At 39.6% G+C, this 18,028-nt stretch overlaps 1 long non-coding RNA gene across 1 annotated transcript; it reads left to right on the top strand.

Moving 5' to 3' along the window:
• The first annotated feature begins 215 nt into the window (after positions 1-215).
• On the top strand, positions 216-16,284 carry LOC109489515. Its single transcript, XR_002142537.1, has 3 exons — positions 216-234; positions 6,162-6,239; positions 16,250-16,284. It is a non-coding gene; the product is annotated as an uncharacterized LOC109489515 (long non-coding RNA).
• The last annotated feature ends 1,744 nt before the right edge of the window (positions 16,285-18,028 follow it).

Here is an 18,028-nt window from a genome sequence, read left to right as displayed (position 1 = left end):
AGTGAAATAAAGACATCTGAGTTTTTTTTGTTTTTTTTTAAGGATTTTATTTATTTATTTGACAGAGAGAGAGAGACAGCACAAGCACAAGCAGGGGGAGCAGCAGGCAGAGAGAGAAGCAGGCTCCCCACTGAGCAAGGAGCCGGACGCTGGGGTGGATCCAGGACCCTGGCATCATGACCTGAGCCAAAAGCAGATGCTTAACTGATTGAGCCACCCAGGTGTCCCAACTGAGTGAGTTTTGTGCCACATTTCCACTGCTGTAATAAGAGCAAAATACATGTTTGTAGAGCTATGAAATACAAATTATATAATTTTAGTGATTCTGTATATGAGTTCAATGCTTTTAAATTTGCATTTACAACCGGCATTGCTCGATATAAAGAAAATGACAAAATTCTTGCTAATAATTTGAGATTTTAAGTGTTCTTTATTTGGAACATTATTAAATAGCAAAGAAATCACCATTAAGAGTCAAGAGAGAGAATGTGGAAATAAGAAGACTTTAAGCTTTAGCACTTTTTTCCTGTGTGAATATGTACCGGGCCCCACAAGTTACGTAGCCATCTCTGCCAGTGTGTAGTCAAGTTTGAGAAGCACGGGTCTAACCCTTACCTTGCATTGCTTAAAGGTCTCTCCGCTCCCACCTGGTCTCCAGTGTTACCTGTCTCATTGTACTTTAGACGCTTTGGGTTTAGTTGAGAAGAGTGTAACCCTCCCCGTGCCCCCACCCCAGAAGGTGGCTAGAAATAGAGAAGCACATGTGTTCCATTGCTGTTCTGATACAAGAATACATTGTGGAATTCAGAGTAATTTGGATACTTTTCAATATGATGTTAGGAGATATTGCATCACTCTCAATGGATTATGAATCCACAGCGGCATGGTTTTTACATGTCTCCCAAGAACCACTAGAATGGTGGAGCGGTGGCTGCTCCATGAATTCGTTGATCACCCAGTGTTCAAAGATACAGTATTTGAACACTTGACGTTAGTCCTTTCACTCATAGATACATTCAAGTGATGCATTAGCCACTGTCTAACGATTCATCTTGATTCATGATTTTCCTGTGAGTTCTTAGTTCCTATTCTGCCTCTTGGAATAGTTTTAATATCTCTTGGTTGACTTGAAAAAGTTTTGTGGCTCATACGATTGGCCTTTGTGGCTACGGTAAGGCTGTCTTTGAGTAGCAGTTTTAAAGTTGAGGTGTTTATCTGAAGATTTGTGATGAGTTTGGAACTCTCCAGAATACAAGGAAAAGTCAGAGGTATACAACGAACCCTAAGAATATTGTCCTAAAGAGAAGTCATGGGCTGTGTACCACAGGTGACCTTGTCCCAAAGCAGACTTCTTTGTTTGGCGTCCTGGGATGGAAGCAGCCAGGTAGAGCTCCGTCCTGCTACAGCTGGGCCTGGACTCAGTTCAGTAGATTCGGAACCAGCGAGGACAGTGGAGAGTCGTCCCTCAGAAAAGGTGACAAGGATCCAAAGGGAAGGAAATTGATAGCACATGTGGAAGTCTTTTTAAAAAATGATAGATTAAAAAAAATCTGAATAATTTTCAAAATTCTGAGGCAACAAAATTAAAATGTTTCTCGGTTAAGGTTCCTTGGATTGCCTGCCTCTGAATGTATTTTCAGAACCTCGTTAATGAGCTAGAAGTTTAATTTTGCCTAAGACTGTCAGCGTCGGGACATAGAGGCGCTATGCATCTAGACAGTAAACTTGAGTTTTTTGACATTACATAATCAGATTAAGTGGTGTTGCTCTCATGGAAATTAAAGAGAAGAGGATTATATTTAGCTTATTTTCAAAGTAGCCTTAGTGAGCATCACAGACAAGGATATTAATTTTTTAAATGAAAAGTAGACTGTTTACCATGCACAAAGGATCATTTGTGCTACCCAAATCTATGCTAATCTCCATTCCAAATCCCTTAGCAACTGTTACTTGGTTAGAAAGGTTCAATTTTCATGGAAGAAAGAAAACTTTCTGAAAATGTTGCAGTGAAATCGGGTTTTAGAGTATTGAGTTAAGTTATTAAAAATATTAACAGTTACATAAAGTAATAAAATGGTGACTTAATATGAGTTTGAATTATTCTTTAAATGCAGCGAAATCTTCCTAAATCTGATACTCAATTTAGATGCATTAATTTCTACATTGTAATAAAATATAGTAAATAATAGAAATAGACAAGGATATCAAAACAGTGTATGAAATGGAGATCCAAAAGATTTCCTTTCAGTAGATATTAATTAATTAATTAATTAATTCATTCATTCATTCATTTGCTCCCTCAATATATAGTAGTGAACACCTATCATTACTAGATTCCAGGAATATACAAAAGCCTAAATATAATGCTTGGCCTGAAGGAGTTTATAATCTAGAGGGAATATGTATTTATGAACTTGAAAAATGTATGAAATTAATTATTGATATGACAAAGTTATGAAGGACATTTAAAAAATTAAGTGAAGTAGAAAATTCCAGGAAAAATATAACTTACTAACAGTGAAGCAAGAAGAAATAAACCAGTAAAGATACTGTGTCAGCAGTTAAAAATATAAAACCAACAGGGGCGCCTGGGTGGCACAGCAGTTAAGCGTCTGCCTTCGGCTCAGGGCGTCATCCCAGCGTTATGGGATCGAGCCCCACATCAGGCTCCTCCGCTATTGAGCCTGCTTCTTCCTCTCACTCCCCCTGCTTGTGTTCCCTCTCTCACTGGCTGTCTCTATCTCTATCGAATAAATAAATAAAAATCTAAAAAAAAAAAAAAATATAAAACCAACAAAACAACACTAAGAAAAAAGCTCACTCAAGGTCCAGGTCATTTATAAGTACATTCTCCCAAACATTTAAGGAACAGATAATTCTTGTATTTTATAGCGTGTCCTAAATAAATATTTGTTAAATATATGCATTACTGAATAAATCAAGAGAATAAGCAAAGAGGGAAAACTTACCATCCAGTTTTATGAGGCCAATATAACTTTGATAGTAAAACCAGACAAGAACAGTATTAGAAAAGTAAATTATGATCTAATAACATTCATGAAATAGATATTTATATTAAATTCACATATGTATTTGCGTATGAGTATATATGCAAACATGTGTATATAACATTATAATGCATCATGGTCAAATTGAGTTTAGCTCTGAAATATAAAGAACACTTAAAATTAATAATTTTTAATATAATTCTCTACATAAGTACTAAATGACAAAACATTTGACTATCTCAACAGGTGTAGAAAAATCATCTGATAAAACTGCTTTCTTTCATTATAAAAACTCCCAGCAAAATAAAAATAGCAGTGAATTTCTTTTACTTGATAAAAAGAATTCACCAAAGTTCTATAGCAAATAACGTACTTAATGATGAACAGAGAATTCCCTTTGAAGTCCGGAACAAGAGCAGGCACTCCGCTCATCATTGTGCTGGAGGTTGTAGCCAGACCAGAAAAAAAGGCACTGAGATTGACAAAAGCAAAACAACACTTTCAGTATTTATATGTTATGTTTTGCGACTAAAACCCAAGAGAATCTAGGAGAAACTTTTTAAAACTAGTAAGAGAATTCAACAAAGATTCTGAATAAAATACCAACATACAAAAATCAGTGGTGTTAAGATACCACCGTAACGATTAATTAGAAAATATAACTGAAGAGGTTATATATCACAATAGCAATTAAAATTCTACTGTGCATGGGAGAGACAAAAGACACGGAGTGGTTTCACCCATCAGAAAATGAAAAACAGACTTCAATCCTAAGAACATTTATTGTTTAGCTAAGAAAATGTCTAAAGGTAGTTTGAGTTGACAGAGCGACCGTGTGAGCAATGAGTTGGCTCATTGGGCTGGCTCCTCTAGGGACCTCATCAAGGCTGGCTTCGTGGGCGTGTGACCCCTAAGCTCCACACGAGGAAGGGCTCCGAGCTGGGGTTAGTGCTCTGTGTTGCTGTTCTGAAAGTCTTGGTGATTTTATCTTTGAACTTGTGTTTAGCGAATGACGTCCAACAGGACAATGGGACACGTGGGTAAGGGGAGGAGATATGTGAAATATACATGTCTGCCATTCCTTGTCATCTCATTTACATATAGCCTCTGTGATAGCCCCTGAGTATGGGACTCTGGTTGACCCACAATGTGTGGGAGTTCAGGGAGACTCAAAGTCCTAGTTAGGCATGTCACAACTATGACTAAGTTGGGTCAAAGACAGCCCAGAAAGAATGGAAACATTTTCCATTCAAATCAGAGCTTGCTTCAAGTATAGAAAGGAGGCAATGACATTCTAAGAAACATGAACAACCAGGGAACCCTATTGTATCCTTTCTTACTTAGGTCACTTTCCTCTACTGGCCAGTTTGTTTATACTAAAAATGATGAAATATAAGGAGAGGGAAAGCTAAGGCAACCTGTTGTATCTTTTCCTTTCAGTCCTTTACTTACCAGTAAGTCCAAGGTAGAGAGTGTTGGTAGAATGTGTGCAAATCAAGACAAGAAAAAAGACAATAGAGTTAGTTTGGGGCAGCATTTCCACTCTTCTGGTAAGAATGAAATACATAAGCACGCATAAGTTGTGAAATACAAATTGTGTAATTTGGGGATTCTGCACATGAGTCAAATGCCCTTATATCTGCATTTAAAACTGGCATTGCCCAATATACTTACATAAATACAAAGAACATGAGAATTTATATATATTTATAATTTATATATAAATATAAAGAACATGAGAATTTATATATATTTATAATTTATATATAAATACAAAGAACATGAGAATTTATATATATATATTTATAATTTATATATAAATATAAAGAACATGAGAAAATTCATGCTAGTAATTTATGATTTTAGTTTTTCTTTGCTGAGAAGCCCATCAAATAACAAATAAAGGGCACTATGGCAGGTCAAGGAAGCAGCCGTGGAAGAAAGAAAAAAGCTTTATATTTTAATTACCTTTAACAGAAATTTTTTTTTTCCTTGCATTTTGGACAAGAGGTCTTGCATTTTTATTTTTGTATTGGTTCCTGCAAATTCCATAGTTGGCTCTGTTTGCCATCCTTAGCTTCTTGCCTGCCTTCCACAACTGCCCGCATAGTAGTTACCCCATGATCACAAGATCGCTCTCAAAGCTGCAGGCGTCAGCGCTCGCTTGAGGCAGGAAAAAGGTGGAGGAGTTGGTGACAGCAAGCTCTTTTTTCATAGTCATTGCCTTTATCAGGAATTTAAAAATCTTTCCAGAGGCGTTCACCTAACTCCGAGCCCCATGGACACTTTAAGTGGCAGAAAAGAATGGAACAGTAAGCATCTGGAAAATAGGATAGAACCATCCAAGCCCATAAGTGGCTAAGAATAGCATCTAAGCTAGGGGTTGGCAAACATTTTCTGTAGAAGGCCAGGTAGGTAGGCTGCCGTGGTTGTAGTCAGACTCTGTTCCAACTAGCCAGTACGCCACTGTGGTGTGAAAGAAAATATAGTCATGCAAATAAATGAGCATAGCTGTGTTTCAGTAAACGTTTCTTTACAAAAGCAGGAAACAGCACAGATCTGGCCTGTGGGCCATAGTTTCATTGACCCCTGCACAGAGCTTTATTCTGCTTTGGTTACTAAGCGGTGGGCCATGGGGTGATGATAGGAAGTAGTTGCCTTTAATTGAATGCCTACTGTGCATTCAACACCTGAGGCTAGTTGCCATCTCTGAAAAATATTTGTATTTTATTATAAAGGAAGAAAAAGTAGGAGGTTGTTGGGAAGGCAAGTAACAGAATCTGGCACAACATAAATGAAGTCTTGATTAAAAAACGAGATGCAAATGCATAGAGGAAACAATTTCATATTGTAAAGACATCACTTTCCTCCAGATTTACACATCGTTGTCATGCAATTTCAATTTTGATAAAAATACCTGTAGATTTTTCATGGAATGAGAGCAGCTGAGCTTAAAAGTCATGTGGAAAAACAAAGGATTAAGAATAACCTAGATTAAAAAAAAAAAAAAGAAGAAGAAGAAGAAGAAAAGAATAACCTTGATAATTTTGAAGATGGATAATAGTTAAAAATAGTAGGGGAATTTTTCCTACTAAATATTGATATTTGTTATAAAGCTGAACAATTAAGATACTGATATTTTTTCTGGACCAGAAAAATCAACTAATCAACAGAAGAGAGGATTCGGGAACAGATCTGTGCATATTTGACAGAGGAGGCATTTCAAATGGGGTAAGCATGAATGATTCAATATATAATGCTGGGAAAAAATAGTTATTTCACTGGAAAAAATTAGATTCCTACCTCATCCGAATCACAAAAATAAACCCCAGTGAGTTAAAGGCATGCATGCAAAAAGCAAAATGTTAATACTTTCCGTAGAAATTTAAACTTGAAATAGGAAAAGATTTTTTAAAAAGGCACAAAAAGCAATATATATAATATATATATACACACACACACACACACATATATATCTGTTTTCATTAAAATGAAAAACTTTCATAGAATAAAAGACATCAGAATCAAAGTGAAAAGACATTCCAGGGAGTGGTGGACATTAGTAAAGCATATAATGAAAAAATGGTTAGGTCTGGAATATATAAAAACAATTGCAGAAAAGTGGGTGAATGATGTGAACCAGAAATTCTCAGAAGAACTCAGAGAGGCCCACAAACATGTGAAAATGATTCTCAGCCTCACTAGTATCAGGGAAATGGAAATGAAACAACAATCATATTTTATGTCATACCCATTAGATAGTCATTTTTAAGAAGTGACAATTCAGGAGTTGGCAAGTATATGGACCAATTAAAGTTCTCAAAGACGGCTGGTGGGATTACAAACTGGCACAAGTACCCTAGAAGGACACTCGGTAAAATACAGTAAATTTGAGGGTGCACGTGCTAGTCACCACGGGGCGTATTTGCTATGGTAGCGGTTCTTCCCCTATCAAAGCCAACGCTCTCTTTTCATAACAAATATTTTGTGACATTCCCAACATAGCCTCCTTTTCGATTACAAGCAGAAATCAGTATAAGGCCATCATGTAAATATAAAGGAGAAATAAAGCAACATCATGAAACATGTTTCTCAATATGTCCATGCTTGTGTATGATGAACTAGAGGAAAAACGAGCAAATATGCCTGCTTGTGTCATGTGAATGGAACTTTTAAAAATGTAGACTGTTGTTTGGGGAACTCAAATGTGATGTTACTGTTGAAGAGGTGATTTTTCAAAATGGCAGGCAACTCTTAATGAAGTTGTGCATAAAATACAATCTTTCTTCAATTTACACAGTTCTATTCCTTGGACATCAGTGTACGTTCATTGACACGAACGTCCTACTGTAGATTAAAGGACAATTCTTTGTGTTCCCTGGGCTTCAGTGGGGGAAATGCTGGACGTGAGACCCAATCATCGCGACAAGCAAAATCTCCCCCTACAAAATGCCGGACTGTTTCCTAGAGGGTTATCCTGCCCTATTGGGATCCCCAGCTGTAGAAAAACTCTCATGTGGGCACAAAGAGGAATGTGAAGGTGTCTTCATTGCTACATGCCTTGTAATAGCAAATAATTGGAAATAATCTCTACATCTATTAGCAGAACAATAGTTTCTATTTCTTTCTATCTATCAATCATTTTTATGTGTGTGTGTGTGTGCATGTGTAGTTTTGGTATATTTAAGTAATGAAATTTTAGATACTGAAGCAATAAATTATAGTTGCATTATCAAAATGGATAGAACTTAAAACTATAATGTATTAGGAAAAAAAACAAGTTGCAGAGTACTGCAAATAGTATGACACCATTTAAACGGAATTTTAAAACATTCATAACTATAGGGTATTTTAATGCATAATCCATATTTAGCAAGAAACATAAAAAAATGTGCATGGGAATGGGAAGCATCCAATTTTGGATAGTGGTGACATCTGGGAAGGGAGAAAGAAAAATGTGATGGGTGAGGGGAGGGTCAACAGCTGAATTTAACTACATTCTGTAATGTTTTACTTCTTTTTTTTAAAGATTTTATTTATTTATTTATTAAATGAGAGAGGGAGAGAGCCTGTGTGAGAGAGCACAAGCAGGGGAAGCAGCAGAGGCAGAGGGAGAGGTAGCAGCAGGCTCCTGGCTGAGCAGGGATCCCGACATGGGGCTCGATCCCTTGGGATCACGACCTGAGCCAAAGGCAGATGCTTAACGGGCTGAGCCACCCAGGTGCCCCTGTGATGTTTTACTTCTTAAAAACAGAAGATGTGAAGCAAATATTGCAAAGTATATCTTAATATATTCAGCAAAACTGATTGGCAAGTTAACGGGTGTTATTTTTCGTCTACTCTCTTTTGTTTAAAACTATTTCATAATACCAATTCTGACTGCCCCCTGACGATAGCCTTTGATGTATTTTATAGGATGTATTCCATATCTTGTTTTTTCCTATTTGTCTAAAATGATGTAGATTGTGACTCTCTTTCAAGCGTTATTCCTTTTTGAGCCTCCAGCTTTCTCAAGGCTCATTTAGCTATGGCACACAGAACGCAAAGAATCTCAGCACCCCCCGCCCCCCACACCCCATAACTAGGTGAGGTTTGGGACAATTGAACTGTCTTAGGATGCATGAGGGCTCTTCATGGGACTGTGACACTTGGGTGTACACTGGCTGGGACTGCACTTCCACTCTGGTTCCCTGACTGGTGCTGGGATGACAGCCTCGTCCTGAGTTTAGCTTTCACGGCCAGATACTGATATTCCAATTTCTGTTCCCTGTACTCCACACTGTACTGAACCAAACCGGATGGCTCTCCTCTATTCCATCTTCAAAATTGCCTCTGCTTAGAAATTCTTGGCATGCCCCACCATTAAGGTAGACCAGCTCCTACTGCAAAAACAGCCAGGGTCAAGGCTGGTGTGTTACCCATCTCAGCTCTCTGCAGCAGATCAGCCTTTTGGAACCTATTTATCACCCTGTTAGTTTCCGTGTTTATTCTTACCATGCCCTCTAGCCAGGCAGCCTGGGACCATGCTTAGTTTATGTCCATTTTACAGAATAATTATTCTTACCCCTTTTCATACTTAAACATATCTTCATTTGGATGATGAATTATTTGTTCACTCTATTCATAAGCCATTATCTGATTATGCCTCTTTACAAAGAAATACTCAGTGTTCTCCATAGTTTCCAGTTCAGACAGTAGCCTAAAATAAGCTTCCAACTGGGAAACACGGAGCACTCATTCATTCTTTTGGTCTCCAAGTAAAGGATGTGCAGAAGCATCTAAACGTACACGGGGATTACAACTACCAATTTTGAGGTATGTTACATGTACTTTATTATTTAATAGTCAAGAAAACCCAAATTTTGAAATGTTATTTTATTTTCTAAATTAGAAAAAATTACAGGTTGTCCGTTATCATCATATCAAACGCTTACTTGGATTACAATGTACTCCCTTGAGAAAGGAAGAAAAAGTGTGAAATTACAGTTGGTGATTCTGTTCTTCAGCTCTTTGGGCTAAAAACTTGGATAGTTTTCTTGATAGTTTTCTTCCACTCATACCTCAAACCTAATTCATTAGAAAGTCTATCAGATTCTTCCCAAATCTGAGCACACCTTCCTGTTGCCACTACTGCTGCCCTGGTGTAAGCGGCCACCATCTTTGTCCTGCACTGTTACCTTTGCCTTCCAGTGGCCTCCGGGCCTCAGCCTTTGGCCTCATATATCTATTCCTCCTGAGCAGATAGACGACACCACTCCTTGCTACAAATCTCAAGTATCTTCTCCTCCTACTGTCCTCCAGGGACGCTGGCTTCCTTGATCTTTCTCAAACACATGATGAATCTGCCTCAGGGCCTTTGCTCTTGCTCCTTCAGAACTCCTTCCCCCAGATATATTTGTGGCTGCTTCTTCCTGGTCTCTTCTCAAATGTCACCCTGTCAGAAAGGATGTTTATAGTGACTCTACCTAAAATAGCACTCCACTTCCCACGCCCCCTCCCTGGAACCCCCAACTTGTTTAATTTTTTTAAGTGAGCTCTATGCCCATTGTGGGGCTTGAACTCATGACCCTGATATCAAAAGTTGCATGCTCTACTAACTGAGCCAGCCAGGCACACCAACCTTGTTTAATATTTAATAACACTTCCAACTCCTGACATGTTACATTTTTATGCATTTATGTCTTGTCCCATAAGAACAGGGATTCTAGCTCCCAAAACAGAACCCAATACACAGTAGTGGAGGGGTGGGGTTGGTGAATTGAGTATAATCCTGGTTGTATTCTTGAGCCAATGTCTCCCACATGAATATCATCTAATGTGTGTGTGTGTGTGTGTGTGTGTGTGTTCCAAACCAGTATTATAAGGTAGTTCACAGCTTGTGCTTTATTTGACCCCAGAAAACCCACGACTCTTTGTTTTTAAATGACAATATAGCAGGTGGATTTATTGGCTCTAAAGGCAACTAGCTGATGGACCCTTCCTGCCACTCCCATTGAATACTCTGGGAAGCATAAAAACTGATGCTGAGTTCCAACAACACTAGAAACCAGGGATATCAAATAATAGATTGCCAGACGTTGGGAAGAATTTCAGTAACCACAACACAGATGGGGCTGAATTGGCAAACCATTAGTGGCTGACACATACTTTGAAATTGCTGAAACAGAACAGCAGGGTCAGACAGGAAAAGGTTAGGGCGCCCAGGTGTCCATCTTAGAAGCTGACAGTCGGTATGAGCTTTTCACTGAAGAAAGAAAGATGAGATATAAAAATGCCCATTAAAAAAATTAAGAGCACTTTATTACAACATGACTTACATTCAGGGCCATACAGCATATTGTTTTATTTTATTTAATATTTATAAGTATATAAGATATATTTATAATACGTAATATGTAGTATTTTACGCAGAAACTATAATGTGGGCTGCTATTAACATAGTTTGTAGATTGTGTATTTTTGATCTATACATTTTATGGATGCATTTCAGTCTACACATTTTTATCAGGTGTGTCTGGTATTTTCGCTGAAACCACATGGCAACCCTAAGAAAGATAAGAGAAGATTTCCAAGCATATCGTGTCTTGGGCTATTTCAGGGGTGAGGCTAAGCCGAGAAGCCTTCACTGTACCACATGGCCAATACTTTCTGTGGATGGCCGCATCTGTTTTCAAGGCCAGCTTCGTGGGCACGCAACCTGTGCTATTACTTGGGGCCTCGTGCTTAGAAGCACTTGGTTTGGTGCTCTGTGGTTGCCATCTTTAAATTCTCAATAATTTGTATTTTTTAAGAACAGAGCATGTGTGTGAATAGAGGAGATACATGCGGGGTGTCTGTTCTTTATTGTCACACCATTCTCTGCAGTCTTAGTGCTCCAGGAACACAGAACTCCACTGGGCCCACAGGGTGCAAGAGTTCAGCGAGACTCAGAGAGAAGACAAGTAAGTGTATCTGTTGATTTAGTGGAGAGGATGACAGCTCCAAGAAGCCACGCTTCCCGATAGAACCAGACTTGTGTTGATGCAGAAAGAAGGCAATGCTGTTCTAAGAAGCAAGAATAACCAGAGAACACTATCATATCCTTTCTTACTACTATGGACTGAGTTGGTATCCCCCAAATTCATATGTTAAAGTCCTACCCCCCAGTCCTACAATTTGTGACTATATTTGGTGATAGAGTCTTATTTTATTTTATTTTATTTTATTTTATTTTATTTTAAGATTTATTTATTTATTTGACAGAGAGAGAGACAGACAGTGAGAGAGGGAACACAGCACGGGGAGTGAGAGAGGAAGAAGCAGGCTCATAGCAGAGTAGCCTGATGTGGGGCTCGATCCCAGAACGCCAGGATCACGCCCTGAGCCGAAGGCAGATGCTTAACGACTGCTCTACCCAGGTGCCCCTGGTGATAGTCTTTAAAGAGGTAATTAATAAAGTGAGGTCATTAGTGTGGGCCCTAATTCAATAACCACGTAAGAAGAGAAAATATGGACACAGACACACACATATGGAAGACCATATGAAGACATATGGAGAAGACAGACACCTATTGGCCAAGGAGAAAGGGCTGAGAAGGCATTATCTTGGATGATATATTGATCCAAGATGATGTCTTGATCTTAGCATTCTGCCGCCCGAGCTAGCCACCCAGTCTATGGAACTTTATGATGGCAGACCTAGCAAACTAACACACCTATCTTGTATTAGCCAGTCACTTATGCTGAAAATGACATAGAGGAAGGGGAAAGATGGGCAGCCCACAGTCTCTTTTCCTCTATCTTCTCTTTACTCATCAGGAAGCTGAAGGTAGAAGGGACTGGTTGCATGTGAATGAATCAAGCAGTGAAATAAAAACAGATGACTTAAATTTTTTTGCAGCATTCCTATTGTTTTGATAAAAACAGAATACATATGCATGTATTGTTTTGTTAAAATTAAGCATTCCATGACGTAATGAATGTAAAGCACTTCTTCCAGTGTCTATACAAAATTGATGATGACTGAAACTGTTTTAATTTGGGGTTGGGTATAAATAATAAAAACAGATGAAAATAGAAAAATTCTCCCTTAAAAGCCAGCACACATATTGTTAAGTGATGCAATACTAGGTTTAAAATCATATTTCACATTAGCAAAGATTTGGCAGTTAAAGGAAGAGGTAGCTTAAGGAAAAGGTCTAACATTTCTCTTCTTGCATCAGGACAATCAGAGATACTTTTGTAGACTTGCCTCAAAGACAGACAGAATTTGATCTCTTTTGCTCTGGATCCATACCCTCTTGCCTTTCTAAGTATGTTCCTTTATTTCCCTCTCTCCTCCATTGTCTTCTGTGCTCTTTCTATGGCATCATTTCCATCAGCATGTGTGTGCATTCTACCGCCCCATCCTAAAAAACAGACACAAACCACAACAATGCAAGCCCTCTCTTGACCCAACATTCTTTTCAGTTTCTTTTGATGGCTCGTGCACCTCTACCAACCTTTAAAGTTTGAGACACCTCAATGCCTGGTCCTAAGCCCTCTTGTCTTCTCACCTTTCCCCTTCTCTCCTCCTCTCTCCTTTCTTCTTTCTGTGTCCTCTCTGTAGATGACTTTGGGTACCAGGGCTTTAAATGGCATGAAAAGTTTGCTTTTTCCCAAGTTCTATATTTCACAGTGTGGGTTTCTCCCCTGAGCTATAGGCCTGATATCTAACTAATAATGAGTAACTCCACTTGAACGTCCCATGGGAATATCAAGGATGATATGTTCTATGCAGAGCTCTGCATTTCATTCCTACTTGTATGTCTTCCTCTCTCAGTGGTCTCTGTAATTATGATACCATCATTCATCCCATTGCAGAGGCCACAAACCTAGGTTTCATCTCTCTGCATTTCCCCTCTCATTTGTCATATTGAAAATCCTTCCCACAAGGAAGGAGACCACAAGGTGCCTGGGTGTCTCAGTTGGTTAAGTAGCTGACTCTTGGTTTTACCTCAGGTTGTGATCTCAGGGTCATGAGTTCGAGCCCTGTGTGGGTTTCGACCTGGTCATGGAGTCTGCTTAAGATTTGTTCTCTCCCTGTGCCCCTTCCCCTGTCGCACTTGCACACGCATGTGTGCAAGCTCTTCCTCTGTCTTTCAAAAAAAAAAAGAAAGAAAGAGAGAAAGAAAGAAAGAAAGAAGGAAAGAAAGAAAAGAAAAAAAAGAAAATCCTTCCCTTTCTTTCCATTTCAACTGTGACCATTTCAATCAAAGCCAATAGCTTGACTGGTGAATTCTGTGTCAGATTGGGTTCTCCTTTCCCTCTTGCCCCTCCCTATTCCAGAACAACAAAAATAAGCTTTTGAAATGTAGATTACATCATGCCATCTTTATGAAAACACTTCGGGGTCTTCCTATCACAGAGAATGATCCAAACTACTTACATGTGAGTAGGGTGACCATGCATCCCAGTAGCCTAATTTAATCCTGGTTTAAGATGTCATCCCAGTGTCATTATCAATAGCTCCTCCTTTTCACTCTCAAAAGCATTTATTTATTATTTTAGAGAGAGAGAAAGGGAGAGCATGCGTGGAGGGGCACAGGGAGAGAGAGAGAGAATCTCAAGCAGACTCCCCACTGAGCATGGAGCCCGACTGGGGGCTCCATCCCACAACCCTGAGATCGTGACCTGAGCTGAAATAGAGCGGTCGCTTAACTGACTGAGCCACACAGGTGCCCCTGCTTCTTTTTTTTACTCTATTTTATTACTTTGCTTAGTTTCCATAGCACTTTGCAGGAGCATTTTGTCTCCTTTTTCACCTATTTCGTATATGTACATTATCTCCCTTCCTCAAAGCCAAGTTTCATAGGGTAGGACCTTGTCTTGTTCTCTCTTGTACCTTCAGCCCAGTACTAAATACAAAATAGGGAAACACTGTTAATATGTGGGTTCTAAGATCAAAATGTTGACAGCTAGCAACCTTTATCACTGTGCATGCTATTTCTCTAGAGAAAATTTTTTAAAAAAGAAAACAGTTATAGTAAAATACAGGAAATAAAGGTAAGGATAAATGAGAATTAAAAGGCAAAAAAATCTGACATATCTGTAGTTGAACCTGTTATTCATCACAATGAGCATACGTGGGGTAAATTACCTAAGTGAAAGTTAAGATTTGGAATTTAATTCATTATATTTTGATGATAAGAAATATATATCAAGCTAAATGACATGTCTGATTACTTCCTTTTATTCAGATTGTAAGATTTTTCACAGGACAGTTCGCCTTCGCCGTTATGCCCTCCAAATAAGTATTTTATAACAGAATTGTCTTCATTTGCTACCAAACTGTTTCTTAAAATAGTCACAGCAACTAGGCTATAAGAAGGATGGGTTATATTAATCGTGTATTTGGACAGAAATATGTTTTTGACATGCAAGGATGTGACTGATATTCAGTGAGTAATTTCAAAGGTGACTGAATGGGGCAGCCCATCTGTCTTCCCTGGCCACTCTCAGGTAGCCCTGAGGAACCTGCCATCAGCATCAGGCCTGTGGCTCAGGTGAGAACCCTGAGAAACAGCACCGGCCCACTGGTCCCGTTGCAGTAGTCCTGCTTGTACTCACAGGGAATGGTTTCACCAATCCCTTAAACAACAAGTAGACCCAGGAGTCTTTCAGGGGCCAGACTGCCTCTGTCACCTACCCTCTTTCTAGATTAATGGGACCTGGGACCCTTTGTATCCCCTGGATTAGGGATTCTAAGTCTTCCCCATGAACAGGTCTGTGGTTAAAAGGTGGCGTTGATTTTAGTTTCTTTTACTCTGAATTGGTTTTCTGCGTAAGGACACACTCAAAGAAAGGGAAAGAAGGTATTCTTAGTTGCTATTTTGGAAAGAGTGATAGGAGCATAATGTCTGCTTCCTCACTTCTTTGAAGATGTCCATGTCCTAATCCTGGAAGCTGTAAATATGTTAGGTTACATGGCATAGGGGACGTATGGTTGCGAATGGAATTCTGGTTGTTATTTGGTCGATCAAAAATAGGGAGATTATCCTGGATTATCTGGGTGAGCCCAAGAAGTGGAAGATGGAGGGGAAAACAGAATCTGGAGAAGTGACAACAGAAGGTCTGAGTGACGCCATATCAGAACTGACCCTGCAGTTGCTGGCTTTGAAGATGGAGGAAGGGGCCACAAGAGCCTTCAAAATCTAGAAAAGGCAAGGAAAAGTGTTCTCCCCTAGAGCCTTGAGAAAGGATTGCAGCCCAGCCAGCACATGGATTTTAACTCGGTGCAAGCTGTGTTTGACCTCTCACCTAAAGAACTGCTAAATAATACTTTATGTTGTTTCAAGCTACTAAAGTGGTAGTAATTTGTTACTATAGTAACAGGAAACTGATACAACTTAGAACAAGACAATGAGAACACCCATTTTCATTAGGAAACATTCCCAGACTCAATGCTTAACTTTTCACAATAGAAAGGATCATTCCTCTTTCACATGCGTTCAATAAATATGCAATCATTTTCCAAGGACCGATGGCTACCTTCCTGTAAGGAAACATTCTTTTGTGGAATGCTTCCTTTTGCAACTTTTGGTTTCTTACACTCTGATAATATGTACAAGGGGAAGTGTTAAGTGGAGGTAGTTATCCATAGGTTTCCATTTTCAGCTGGAGCCGCTTGAAAATTGAGAAAAAGATTACTTTCGGGATGGGGGGGCTTTCATTGTCAGCATGAACACTATCGCTCTAATTCTTTATCTTGTCTTTCTCGGTAGCTAGTCTCCTGAACGACGGAAAAAAAATGGAGGGAGCAGATATTACACAAACTGTTTCAGCAGAACATATTATATGCATATCATTTTAGGAGCAGGAAAGGAAACTGGAAAACCCATCCCTACAGGACTGCACCTGCCTGGTGGACCGGATGTAACCGTATCTGAAGAGCTCCACAGAAGAAAGCCACCTAGCTCCTTGTGGTAGGTGAGGGGATTCCATCCTAATGCGTCTTTCCTGTTCCAAGGTGTGTGAGTGATTATATTCAACTTGCTCCTAGCTACCATTACGTGTCCCCCAAGGGCCTTCTATCAATAAAAACGTGGGCTTAATTACAGTGGCAGACTGGCTTTTTGTCATGGTCCGCTGGGGAGGAAAAAGAGATAAAATAATTCACCTGCAAGTTTTTACAAACAAAATGTTGTGTATATAAGGAAACTGCCTCTACTTTCAGAACCGCAAATTATCCATTAGAACTTACCTCTCCCTGGTCTAGGTTCCTCTCTACTTCTCCTGAGATATCTGCTTTTACCAGCAGACACTGTTCTCAAACCCCTGTCATGGTCACTTACCCCGGTTTCACCCAGGATTCAGGTTTCACTTCCCTCTCATATACCTGCTCCTGCCTGGACAGCCCGCAGAGAAGACCGTGTGAGCTATATAGCTCCAGGTTCCCATCACTCTGGCTGGCGCTTTGGCTCCCTCACTCAGGGTCCCATGTCCCCTCACGCCTGGCCCTGCGCTCACTGCTTGGGCCCACTGACTAATCCCTGTTTCCTGACCACTAGAGATAACTTTGTCTCTTTCTGACCTTCTGGAGAGATACACGTGCCCTATCTTTTGCAGCCCTGACTGCAGCCTGGGTCTTGTGGTACTGATTCCTGCCTGGTTGCCCTTCTCCGCAGCCACCCATGAACTAGAACGATGATGCCACCATGGAAGAATGCCCTAGTACAGAATGTCTTACCTTCCCCCAGCCTATCACTATTACCAGGGTACTCAGTACTTTGTCACATAGTGAAAGATTTTGAAAAGCTTCAGCCTTTTAAAACCAATAACATTTACTGGGGTCCTGGAAATTTGGACTGGCTTCTAGCAAACCACAATTGGAAAGCAGTTACTTTTCACACATAGACAACGTTAGCTACTTAATGTTGTGGTGACACTATGCTCCCTGTCAAGGTTACATTCATGCAGAAGCATTTATTTGCCTTGACCTTGGTATTGCATGAAGCAAAGTCTGTAAATACAAGACAACATATGCTCCTTTTATCCAGCCTGAGCCAATAGGGGCATTGCCATTGATCAGGGTACCCCTCACAGTAGGGAACCAATATAGCTTCCTATCACCCAGCATTGTGGGCAGCCATTGCCAGACAGCTGACGCTGGCACTCTTTGGAACAGATAATGTAATAGACCTTAAAAAGTAATAATTAACATCTTTTACTGGAATAGTACCTTACAGCTTAGCAACTGTTTTCATGTTTACTTTATTTGGATATCACAAAAACTGTGAACTAGACAGAATAGGTATTACTATCTCTATTTTACTGGTGGAAAGAGAATCTCAAAAAGTGACTATTTCTTTTCTTTTCTCTCCTTTTCTTTTCTTTTTTAAAAAAAGATTTTATTTATTTGTCAGAAAGAGAGAGCACAAGCAGGGGGAGTGGCAGGCAGAGGGAGAAGCAGGCTCCCTGCTGAGCAAAGAGCCCGATGCAGGGCTTGATCCTGGGATTCTGGGATCATGACCTGAGTCGAAGACAGACGCCTAACCGACTAA

Source organism: Ailuropoda melanoleuca, chromosome 9 (genome assembly GCF_002007445.2).
Source record: "Ailuropoda melanoleuca isolate Jingjing chromosome 9, ASM200744v2, whole genome shotgun sequence".
NCBI lineage: Eukaryota > Metazoa > Chordata > Mammalia > Carnivora > Ursidae > Ailuropoda > Ailuropoda melanoleuca.
This window is presented reverse-complemented; position numbering and strand designations above follow the sequence as displayed.